The sequence below is a fragment of the Dipteris shenzhenensis genome, chromosome 13, assembly GCF_047967505.1.
Source record: "Dipteris shenzhenensis isolate YYH24624 ecotype China chromosome 13, Dip_SZ_1.0, whole genome shotgun sequence".
Classification (NCBI taxonomy): domain Eukaryota; kingdom Viridiplantae; phylum Streptophyta; class Polypodiopsida; order Gleicheniales; family Dipteridaceae; genus Dipteris; species Dipteris shenzhenensis.
This window is the reverse complement of record NC_141608.1, coordinates 10710477-10723700: the sequence shown is the minus strand read 5'-3', so window position 1 is coordinate 10723700 and position 13224 is coordinate 10710477.

Below are 13224 nucleotides of genomic sequence, written 5' to 3'. Positions count from 1 at the left end.
ATTTCTTCTCAGTTGCACTGATCACGAGGACTTCTTTCTTTTATGCACATTTCCTCTTCCCTTCAACATATCTTTTGAGTTTTCCCCCCAAAGTTCGATGGTGATCTACAACTTAAGAGGGGGAAATGAATGTTTATGTACAAAATCTAGGTTGTACTCATTGTACAGACTTACACTACATAATCATTGTGCTCCCACATGCACATAAAAATTTCAATATTGTTTGTTATCATATGAGCCATTAAAGAAAAAAACCTAGTATATGCATATTTTGATTATCCAATGAAATTTCAGAGGGGGTGTTATGGTGTAAATTTGCACCATTAAGATAGGGCATAGGATAAACCCTAACCCTAAGGGGTGAACAATATCTATTTTGATTTTTGAGGAATACAAAATTTTAAAGGAAATCCATACATATTCTCCCCCCCATACCCTAGATTTTGGAAGAGGGTAGTAACATATTACATATTGAGTTGGCACCCCAAGACTCCTATATGCTGGATATATGGGTACAGTTGTATGAGTGTGTGGCATTGTGTTCACCACTTACACGATGAGAGTCATGTGTGTACCATCCGTGCAATTTTATGTATGTGTGTCATGAGGTGCACCATCCAATGGCATGTGTCGCACGTGTGCACCATCCATCTATGATTTATTGATTTTGTGTCACTGAAATACTGAAAGGATTATTATATTGTGATTAATTCCAAAGTTATTCTATGCTCGAAATATTTCATTATTATTTATTTTGTGAATTTAGGGGAAGAGTAATTGCATGATTCATTGTATTTTTGGCACATTGGTGCAACTCCAGTGATATGGGGGATGAACAAGGCTCAGCCTAATTTTTGACATTACAAATGCTCATGTACATATTTAAATTTTTGAACATCAAAGGCTTAGCCTAAGCGAATAACCAAAGTGGCAAAGCACTTTATTTTTAGAAAATAATTTTTTGGAAGTGGCTCATGTAGCTTTTTCCTAATTCGTGCATAGGGAAGATGTACCTAGATCTTGTATGATTTTTTGCTCAGAAGATATTCAATCAATGAGAATTCCAATACATAGGAGGTGGAAGCATAGCACCACTCCTATGGGGGGAGATTGCACCCAGCATGCTTGTTCAGTCTCTTCTATTTTTCATGCATATTTTTATAATACCCATGCGATCCATGAGCAACTCCATTGCTTCATTTAAGAATGGACTCCCATGGTTAGATACTATTTCCATGGTGTCCCAAACCTTGTGCAGATACGTTAAAATATGAAATTTGAAACTAGCTTACCATTTGTAGCGGGGAGGGCGATAGCTTCAGCCCACTTAGTGACATACTGAGTGGCTACCAAAAGATACTTCCTTTTGCGGGCAGTCATGGGCAGGGGCCTAACAAAATCTATTCCTCAGTTCTGAAATGGATGGATGGAAATCATTGGATGATGTTGCCCAGGACGCAAATCCTTTCTACCAAAGAATTGACATGGTTCACAAGTTTTGCAATACATAGTGACATCCTTGAACAAGGTCGGCCAATAGTACCCTGCATGTAAAATCTTCTTAGCTGTATAGTCACCGGCATAGTGGCCTCCACAAAATCCATCATGGTAATGCTTCAATACCTTAGGTACTTCATGTGCATCAATGGCCGGTCTTAGTACCCCATCCATGCCTTGACGGTACAACACCCCATCAAAGAGAGTGTAGCGCCTACTATCTCTGTGGATCTTCTTTCTCACATAGCTAGTACTTTCTGGAGGAAAGGAGAAAGTAGTCAAAAATCTATAGATACCACCATACCATGGATCCCCATCTTCTATGGCCGCTACAAGGGTTACATCGAGGCACTCCTCTAAATCAATCAAAGCATTCTTCAAGTTGGAACAACCCCCTTTTACAATTTTGAAAACAAAATCATATTCTCATAAAAGTGCCAACCATTTGGCCAACCGGCCCATGGGATTTCGTGATTGAAGAACCTGCTTTGCAAGACCATTGCTACATATTATAATGAAGGACTTTCCAGCCACATAATGCTTAAATTTCTCAATGTAGAACACCAAAGACAAAGCATGCTTGTTAGCTTCAGAGTAGCGTCGTTTAGTTTCGAGCAATTGTTGAGAAGCAAACCGGACAGGATACATGAACCGATCCTCCCCTTGCTAGAGAAGAATACCTACCAGAGTGTGCTCACCAAACCCAGGATTGATATAGAAAGTCTTTGACCAATCAAGATTGCATAGAATGGGTTCTGAAGCTAGAGTACTCTTGATTTGTAGAAACCCATGATCACAATTCTCATCCCAAGAGAAATCAACTCCATCTTTTAATAGCATAGTCATGGGTCACGTCAAAGTAGCATATTGATCAATGAAGCGGCGATAGTATCCTGCTAGATTGACAAATGAGTGTACTTGACATTTGGTTGTGGGTGGGGAGAGCTTGAGGATAGCTTCTACCTTCTTGGGGTCAGGCTTGATGCCCTTGGATGAGACAATATGTCCCAGTAACCTCCCTTGAGTGGCTCCAATGGTGCATTTATCAAGGTTGAGGCTGCCATTTGCATCATTGATGCTTTGTAAGGCCAACCTAACCTTCATGACGTGCTCCTTACATGCCAAGAATATATAGAAATCATCTAAAAACACCTCCAAGAAAACCCCCAAATAAGGAGCAAACACCATCTGCATAAATCTTTGAAAGGTAGCAGGAGCATTGGTTAGGCCAAATGGCATTATTTTGAATGCAAACATCCCCCAAGGTGTGGCAAATGTGGTTTTAAGCACATCCTCATTAGCAATTCTGATTTGATAAAACCCAGAGTAGCCATCATAGAAAGTATACATCTCATGACCACTTACCTTTTCAAGAATGAGGTCTTGAAAGGGAAGAGGATGATGGTCCCTCTTGGTGGCTGCATTGAGTTTCTTATAGTCGATGCAGACCTGCCACTTGTTGTTTTTCTTTGGGGTGACTACCACTGGTGAAACCCATTCAGTAATGTGAACCGGAACAATAAACCCAGCTTCTACAAGCTTCTACAACTCTGAGTGCAAAGCATTGGTTTGTAGGGGCCCTAATCTCCGATACTTCTGAGCCACTGGAAGCTTTAGCTTTATCTTGCGTTCTATGGCAGTCACATGGCGAAGGTGGTGGTAGCTAGTTGCGAAGAGGTCAGGGAAATCTTTGAACATTTCTAGGAACTCATCTTTCTCACTCGGAGTGAGGTCAGGGTAAAGCATAGATTCAAGTTGCTGAGAACTAGCTATTACCTTTTCCATGGGTGGTAGGGTCGGAGACACCCCCATCATGTAAACTTCTTCCTCTGAGAACTCCCCCCCCCGTCTGATTCTTCCATTGATTCAGACATCGAGGATGAAAGAATATCACTGTCTTGCTCCTCTTCTTCTTTTGGTTCAGTGGCACCTGGTTGCACCGGGATCTTCTCCTTAGAAGCACTAAAAGACATGTGTCCTATCTTCCAATAGCAGACTGCATCACTCTTTCTCAACCATGGTCTCCCGAGTATGGCTAGGTAACTCTTGCCTGTATCTTTAATGTCCACTACATAGAAATTGACGATGGTGGTCAACCCATTGACAGTGATGGGCAAATCCTCAATGACTCCCAGGGTGGCGAGTCGTCGACCATCTGCTACCTTGATTCGAGTGGAGGAACGCCTTGTGCATTTCAAATTCAATTTCTTCATGATATGGAGCACCATGATATTACATGTAGCTCTACCATCAACACACACACTTTTGATACAGCAATTATCTATGATGACATCTACTGTATGTGGGTGCCGATCAACTTCTTCAGAGATAGAAGAAATCTCTCCTACCTTTTCCTTTTTCTTGCTCTTCCTTGTTGAGAGCCCTTGCTACAGCTCACATCTCACCTTAGGGCTTAATGCTATTAGTTGAGGAAGCATGATGCTCAAAGACCGATGAGCAAGGTCCCGAACGAATGAATAGTCTTCTTGCCCTGAGCCGATAGGAAAATCCAAGGGCGACGACTTACTCCTACGAGATCTTTTAGACTTCTCTATTCACATCAAGCAACTTGAGAGATTCTCAACTCGTGTGTGAACAAGTTAGTGGAAGGTGGAAGGTGCGGAGCGAAGGCTTGATTCCACGACATCAACAAGCATTGGAACTTTGCCAACAATTTGAAGAGGTAAAAATTCAGCATATTTCTTGAGCTCAAAATCTGGTTGCTGATTTCTTGGCACTTTAATCACGCATGAAGTGAGTGGAAGCACTGCCCCAACAAAGCCGGAAGCCACGAATGATGGTGATCATTTGTAAGGAATGCAAAGGTTGTGGGCATCATGAAACTAAGTGTTGGGCATATTTGATACGAGTCTACCGACTTTAGAACATCATCAGAAAGGTCCTTAAGGACATTGCTCATTACTAAGTCCTCATTTGGATGTGACACATATTTATCTTGCTTTCATGATGGACACATATGGATTACTTATTGAGTACTCATTTGGACATGGTCATATTGCGTACTCACTTGCATGTGTCAAGGTTCAACGTTTTTCAAATGAACACATATGGATTACTTCTTGAGTACTCATTTGGACATGGCAAGAATGAATTATTTATTAAGTACTCATTTGGACATGGCACATATGCATTACTGTTGAGTACTTGTTTGGACATGATCACTGTTCCTGGATGCCCATTTTCTTAGTTACTTCTCGATGTTCTTTGTAATCTTGGATGCTCGTCTTCTTGGTTTTCCGTACTTTCGGATGCGAAAGAGGTTGTTATTTCATTCGTGCTATGATTATGTAAGATGTGTCTAATCCACACAAGCTTGCCTCTTATCATACATGCATGGCTTATGCTCGTTGTATTTTTGGTTGTTTGGTACTTCCGACTGCCCAGTTGTTTGGTACTTCTAGAATGCCTAATTGTTCGTATTTCCAATTGTTTGGTACTTTCGACTGCCCAGTTGTTTGGTACTTCTAGGTAGATCAATTGTTTGGTACTTCTAGATGTTTAGATGCTCGTTGTGTTCCTAGATCATTGGTTCTTGATTTGCAGGATCATTATGGGCCTTCCTATTATGTTGCTATGGCTTTCTTACACTATGCAAGTGACATTTTAGCCTGGCTTTATGGGGACATATCAAATTCGATACTTCAAGATACTCGGATGCTCATTGTGTTTTTGGATTATTGGTTCTTGACTTGCAAGATCTTTATAGGACTTTCTATTGTGTTGCTACGTCTTTCTTACACTACCCAAGAGTTCTGGACATCTCAAATCACCCCTCCATACTCATCTTTGGAGTGACCGAATCGTGGGTTTGCCATCTCAGCATCTGAGGGCTCTGAGAAGGACACCTTCTTCTTGGGGTGGCCCGGTCCATGGTTTGGAGAGGGGTCCGAGGTGGGTGGTTCGACTTCTCTTACCGAGGTCAAGGACCTCTACGCCAAAATCCTCGGTGCCTGATCCACTTAGAAGATTCACCCTTGGAATATTGGGACATTCGGTGTGATAATGACCCTTCTGGTGGCACTCGTAGCACACAACATTGGCACGTTCTCTTAGAGGGCGATTGGCTTGATTTCTGATGTCTACCACCTCAAGCCGAAGATCATTCAGGGCCTTGGCTAGGTCATTGACTCCGGGTTCTTTAGTAGGAGGGGTCGGGGGAGTAGGAAGGAGGGGGGCTCATGGGCGAGGCTAGGGAAATCTTCCAGGTGGAGGTTGAGGATATACTCCTTGTTGAGGGTAAGCATCTAAGGGAGGACCATACATTTGAGGTGGAGGTAGTGGATACATCCCTGATGGGGGGTGGGGGTTTGCCCCTGAGTTGGACCTCCCAGGTTGTGGTTGCAAGAATTGAGGGGGTTGCGGAGGGACAATCGTCCTCTTTGAAGCGGGGTCAGATTGAACGTTATCAAACTTTTGAGCAATCTCATGTGCTAGCACCATAGTTTCTGGATTCTCCTATTTAAGCTTGAGGTGGAATTCATCACTTGCTCCTACTACGAGGTAGCCCAGCACATGCTGAGTCATTCCAGCTCGAAATCCGGTGTTGTCCTATGTGGCAATTAAACGGTCCAGGAGCAAGGCCGCCCAATCCACATATCGACGTGCCGTCTCACCTTCTGACTGCTTAAGGTTTGCCACCTGCAGGTACACATTCTCTGGCCCACCTTCTTTGTCGAAATACTTGAACATAGCTGTTGTCAACCTCAGCCAACTTTGGCGAACGTCTTCAGCCCTGCTTCTCGTACCACACTTGAGCCAAACCCTCTAGAAATGTGGGAAGAACCAACAGCCATCTATCTTCAGTAAAAAAGTTGAGAGAAACACAATGGCGCCTGAAGGCCACAAGATACTCATTTGGATTTTCTTCAACCGTCCATAGAACACGGGAATGTCAACCATGCTTGGAAAATGGAAAAGAGAGAGACGAAATGAGGCTAATCTATTGGCAAACAATGGAAAGAGGTAGCTTGAATTGAAAACTAGGTGAAGATACCTCCACAAAGCACACATAGGCAGGGTAGGGTGTGACTGGTGTATTGTGAAATACTACATGGGAAGAATCTTCAGCATAGAATAGCTCATAGACAATCTTAAAAGGACCAACCCTCATGATATTGCATCCATCTTTACAAGTGAGGATTAGAGACACAGCGCTGCATGAGGTTGTTCATCAAAGCAAACAAGAATGCCATGACAAATGTCAACAGTTGGAGAGCTTGCACATCACCTTCAGCTTCTTCCAGTTCTTGTAGTCGCCATGCTATTTCTTCAAGGGGTGTGCAGTTTGGCAACAAATTCTCTCTTGAGCATTTAGAAAAAGACATTCAAGCATTGATTGCAATTGCCTTTTACTTTTGAGAGGGCATGGTAGCTCTATTTTCTTTGATGTCGCCGTTGATCTAAAAAAGCAAGCACATTAATATGCATTTATAAAATCATTTTCCAAATTTTTATATTGTGTTATTTGGTTTTGTGGATGCTGTCATAGTTGTTTGATTGCATAGGTGGTTGTGTTATCTACCTTAGCTATGTAGGATGTGCACTATGTTGTTGTCGTATGTGGATCCATAACCCATCCATAATGAATTTCATATCCAATTTTTATTGCCAAAGAAATCTAATATTCTTAATGAAATTATTTTGATATATGTAGTATTTTTATTTTTTTAATAAAATGATCAAATTGCTAGAATGTAGTCTTTTTGAGGAATTTGTAGTTTTTTAAACCATGTCTTCTAGTCCAATGGGATCTTCTTATGGTATCTCGTGGATTTTCATTTTTATTGTTTGTGCTAGCATCTTGTTATTTTTTACATTTGCTTAATCTACTTATTTCAAAACCATTGTTTCTTGAGTGGAAATCGAAATAGTGGGCTCACAATACTTTTGATTTAGCTCTTTGCATGTACTTGTGTGGGGTGTGTTTGCATGTCTCTCTTGTTAGTGTCCAATAGATCTTTGTTGAACCTTATATACTTGTCTATACATGTAACTATCTCCTCATTTGTACTTATGCCATATTGGAGCATTTTTCTCCCATAAAATGCCATACTTATGGTGGCCTCCTCTAGTTTGAAATTGTGTTACATAGAATTAATCTAGGATTTTAGCATTTATAGATGAATCTTTCTTTGCTAGAGATTCATTAATAGAGATCATAAGCTTCTTAACTTATGAATGCACAAGTTGTTCAGTTTTGGCAAATGAGTGCCTTTGTTGTTTCTAGGTTTTCCAAGAGTCAACACTTTCTTTTGTTTCCATGAGAAATTTTTTGTGTATGCTCAAGTGTTGCATAAGGAGGCCCACATGTGCTCTTCACAACAAAAAGTGACAAAAAAACTTCAAGGTCCCAATTAGTGCATGATTGCAAAAGCTTCTTTTTAGACTTTCTCCTTGTGGCTTGGAGAGGGTCATAGGTTCTCAAAGTCTCTATGTTCAATCTTTGATTGGAGTAATATTTTAATGTTTGTGGTGTCAATCACATCATTATCAACATTTTGTTTTTCATTACTCCCTTTCTCAATCAGATTGCATTACTTGGTGAATAGTGACTCTGATAGCTTTGAAAACTATATAGTATATTTTGTGCAAACAAAAGTTTGGTGAGAAACTTCCAATATTGGTGAAAAAGTCTCAAGAAATTTAGATCTTCATTATGTTTATGTTTAAAGACTCCTCAGAACTATTGATTCTCACAAGGTGCTACATAGTGTTAAAATTTGCTAAGAGGCTTTGTAAGGCTGATGTATGTGCAAAAACCAATGCCAAAAATAATGAATAAAGTCACTCTAGAAGGGTGTCATGTGAGTGCAAACTATAAGAAAGTATCTTGAATATGTGCAAAATATGTGAAAGTATATTGAATCCAAAATTGGTAAGTGAATCATTGACGTAATGAACTTAGACTATAAGTATATCAAAACTCAAATCTAATATGATTGAGATGTAGTTTGACAAGAGTCAAAATTCCTTACTGATGAAAAGTTATGGCACTTTGAAGATTTTGCCAAACTTTGTGAGTGGTGATGTGGCATGGCGTAAGTGATGTGGCCATCTGTGTGCATCAAATAAAAGTGTGTTAGTAATGCTCCATCCAGAAGATATTCTCTACTCCTTGTCCTTTCCTCCTCTTCTTAATTAAATGATTAAAGGACTCTTTCGGATCACTTGCAGTGCCTCTAGTAATGATGCTACCAAAGTCTCCTTTGTCCTTATCATGTCGAATCTTCATGTTGTTTAGAAACTCCATGCATCATCACAAGTTCAACAATTGCGAGTTGAGATTGAGATGAGTGGCAAAGGTCTTGCCCCCATAGATTGCCTTTAAGAGGTGGGTGGGGCCAAAAATAATGATCAAATGTCTTGCCCTCATAGATTGGGTATAAGAGGTGGGTGGGGCCAACAATATTTTTCAACCCCAATTTTATTATTGTAATTAATGCTAATTAAAAATGAATATTATACAAAAGAAAAAAAGGTTTCTTCTTTTGCATGGCTGATTGATACTTTAGCATCATGGAAATAGATTACATCATTCAATGGGAATTCCATTTAAGTATGGGTCATTGAAATGACCATCATCCATGTACAATGGTGGGACATATATGTATATGTTGTATATATGGGGTAGATGGTTAGGAATATAGAGAACTCTAGAAGGGATCTAAGTTGAGTGTGAACAGTTCTTATGGACTTAGGGTAACCAATATTAGGGTTCATTATATATTATATCATTTTCATTTTTTTAGAAAGAGAAAAGTGTACATTTGGTATAACCAATATGCTAGTGTCTTCTCTTCCTTCAGAAGTATGCATATTGAGTATGTGAGTTTTGTGTTCAATTCAACACGGTACAAAGCTTTATGGATAACCTAATAAGTGAGAGTGGCTCAGCAGAGATTTTGTATCAACGATGAAGATCTTTTTTTGTGTCAGCTCTGAAATTCATTAATTGTGCATTAGTCCCTCCCTTTCCTAACCATGATCATCATTTCCCTAGGTGGGTTCTTTGTTTTCTTGGACTACGCATCCTTGATGGGTGTTTGGAGGAGAGATGAGTGTCAAATTTTTCAAAGTGTGTGATTTATAGTGTGTGAGAGTGAATTATGTGTCCTGGGTGTTCCCTTACTATCTCATTTTCAAAACTATTATTGTGAGACCTTTCTTCTAGTGTGTGTTTTCCCAAGTTTTGCAAAGAGCTACTAGAGACTTACTATTGTTGAGGGTGTGTCCTTCTAGTGAGAGGTTATTTCATGAGATGCGACGATGAAGCAAAAACGCTTGAAGATGCTTGAATAAGGAGTTTTTGAAATCTTAAAGAGATGTAGAAAGAACTCTAGGCTAGAGGCTAGACGCAAAAAGGAAAGCGTGTTGAGAAGCAAGCTTGGCCAAGTTGAAAAAGGTAGTTATGAACTAGCAAAGAGAAGAGAGTCCCAAAACCTAGCAAAGAGAAGAGGTTCCCACGAACTCGAGGAAACATTAGGGAGCGTCAAAATGTGAATGTGGTTGAAGAAATTCTATAGGCAAGCATTCCGAGCTACGTTGAGCCTAGCAAGCCAGGCATGTAAAGGAGACAATGTTCATGTAAGGTTGAAGCTTAAAGGTGGTGGATCTTGCAACAAGCTTGGAGGATTAAGAACTTACATAATGAAAGAGTAATCTTGAGAGCTTGAGCTCGGAGGAGAATAACTGAGAACATGAAGGAGTTTGTTATGGCAAGCTTAGAGAAGAAGTATAGGATAAACATGAAAAGAGAGGAAGAGGTTGCAACAGCATGGCACCTGGAGATTAGAAAAATCAATTTTTAAAAATTCACCTAAGGTTCACTTAGGGCACCCTTCCATCTCCACATGTCTTTTGTCCTAAAGACAAGGCCATAATAGCTTAATGGCCTTTATTACACGTGGGCTTATGTGGCCTAATGGTAAGTTCCTCAGCATATGTGCAAGATATCAATTTCAATTCCTCATAACACAATGGAAAGATCCTCCGCATGAAGGCCTCATTCCTCAAATCTCCATTACCAAAAGCTGACCTTTGCCCAAAGAAATTAAAAATCATCCACATGGAGGCTTCATTGCTCAAATCTCCATCACCAAAATATGACCGACCTTTTCCCAAAGAAATAAAAAAATCATGCTTCGAGAATTCAAAGGAGGTCTCAAAGGTTACCATCTTCCCTCCTAGGCAAACATTTTAAACTTTTAGGTCTTTGATTTTGCACCCAAAGAACATATTTGCCTTCTTTGGCATCAAAAAGTATCAATATTTAGGAGGCATAACTCTTGCTTAGAACTCCAAAATTAACAGGTCTCTAAACCAAATTGGAGAGCACATCTTGCTCTTTATTGTGTATTGCTCAATTGGCATTTTTTTAGGAACTTGGTGGGCAGTGGTATCACAAGACCAATCGTCAATATGCTTGTGTATTCCAAGTATATGAGTCATCATGAGGATGACATCGATGGGAAAATGTTGTGAGCCAAACACACGTATATAATGGGAATAACTTTCACATTTGGAAATTTTAGACAACTTTGTGGGATGGAAGTCATGGGTGCTTGCTAATGGGAAAGTGCCTAACCCAGCACAAAATGCCACACAAATAGAGAAGGATGTCTATGATTAGATGGATGCCAAAGCTAGACACTTTTACAACATGTCTAACGAGTAGAATATTTGCCGAAGTGATGCATTTGACACAAGGATCTGATGCATGGACTACGCTAATGCCCCCACTTTTGAGGGCAAGACACTGGCCACACATCCCAATCTAAAGACATAGCTGCCAAATCTCAATCTTGTTAGAATATGGGCCTTTGTGGACCAAACCACCTCACGTGGCACCAAGAAATGAATATATGGACTAATGGAAAGAGGGGCTAAATAGCCTCATTGAAGCATCATGGCATTGGGGGCTTGTGTAGTCTAATATACAATAATGTCATTGGGTGATATATGGGGACTAGAGCACATGAATGCCATACCTTTAAGTATGCTTATTGAGGCTGAGCACAACATGCAAAAGTTGGATTTTTCAAATCCTACATTATACCAACAAGTGGTTGGTAAGCTCATCTACTTGATGGCAACATACAACTTGATATTTGCTATGCAATAGGGCTTGTGATCCAATTCATGGCAAAGTTGTGTGTCCATCACTGGAATGTCGTGAAGCAAATTTTCAAATACCTAAGTGGGATAGCCAACCATAGGCTAGCACATTTGAAAGAGAGCCCATATGCAGAACCATAGCTTGAGAGATTATATGATGTGCAAGTTGGGGAGGCACATCTATTTTAGAATATACATTCATGGTGAATGATAGTATGTGTCTTGGTCTAGCAATAACCATGGCATTATCTACATCTGAGGCTGAGTATATTTCTAAGTATACCTACAACTGAGGCTATGTATATTTTCTCTTGCACGATGTGCAAGAGAAGCAATGTGAAGGCTATGTATATTTTCTCTTGCACGATGTGCATGTGAAGCAATCTGAAGGCTCTTGAAGGATCTTGGTGCAGGCCAAGATGGTTCTTCCATGATCTTTTGCAACAACCAAAGTGCAATTCCTTGACAAAGGATACAAAAGATTATGAGAGGTCAAAGCACATTAAGATCCACTACCACTTCATGTGAAATCAATAGGAATTCTTCAACCAGTCCACTATTTCTCCAAGGACCAAAATAGATTTCTTCATAAAAGCCTTGCCTCATGAGAAGCTTGAAAAGTTCAATCTCTATGTGATGTAGTGTGTACTATCCAATGATAGGACAATATTAAAGCATGTGTCATTGGAATATTCATCATCCATGTACATATGGTGGGTTAAGTGTATATATTATATACATGGGGTAGACGGTTACAAATATAGAGAACCACATTAGCATTCAATACATATTGTGTCATGTTCATCTTTTTAAGAAGAGAGAAGAATACATTTTGTATAGCAAACGAGCTAGAGTCTTCTCTTCCCTCACCATTGTACGTGTTGAGTATGTGAGCTATGTGTGAACACAAATGCAACGCGTACATTTTCATTCCAATAAAAATAACAAGGCCTTTATTTGGGCATCAAGATTCATAAGGTAATGCAATGGCATTGATTGTTTCCCTTGAAAACTATTTAGGCCCTAGACATAATGCTAAGGATATCCCTCAAATAAACACTCATTAAAAGATTTATTGAAGCATCCTTAAAATAAAAGTCTAATCTTCAATTCACCTTTTGAATCATGTACGACTAAATATATCAACAAATTAAGGGTCCTTGAAGGCAATGCAACAACAAGGCTCGTAATTCATAATAAAGAATTGCATAAATTCTTTACTGAAATTGACATGCTCCACAAGGATAACAATTGTGAGCAACATCACAAATTCAACTTGGCCTCATACAATCAAATGCCAAGTAAAGTTCCATGTGTCCAAACTTCATTACTACTTAATTTGATGCTTTTCCCTTACGTGAGTATCATGGTGAGGAGTTAAGATATTACTTATCCAATTTCTCATAGCTTGATGGTCATGCGTGCTTAATCTCACCCTAATCCCATCGCCTTTACTCTAGAAACCAAAGTTTCTCCCTATCCTAGATTCACCTTCCATTGCCATGATTACCACATATTTGTGCCTTTGACCATGTATGCTCTCAAAGGACATACAAAAGCAATAATGCTTCACCTTTATCCCTTATTTAAGCT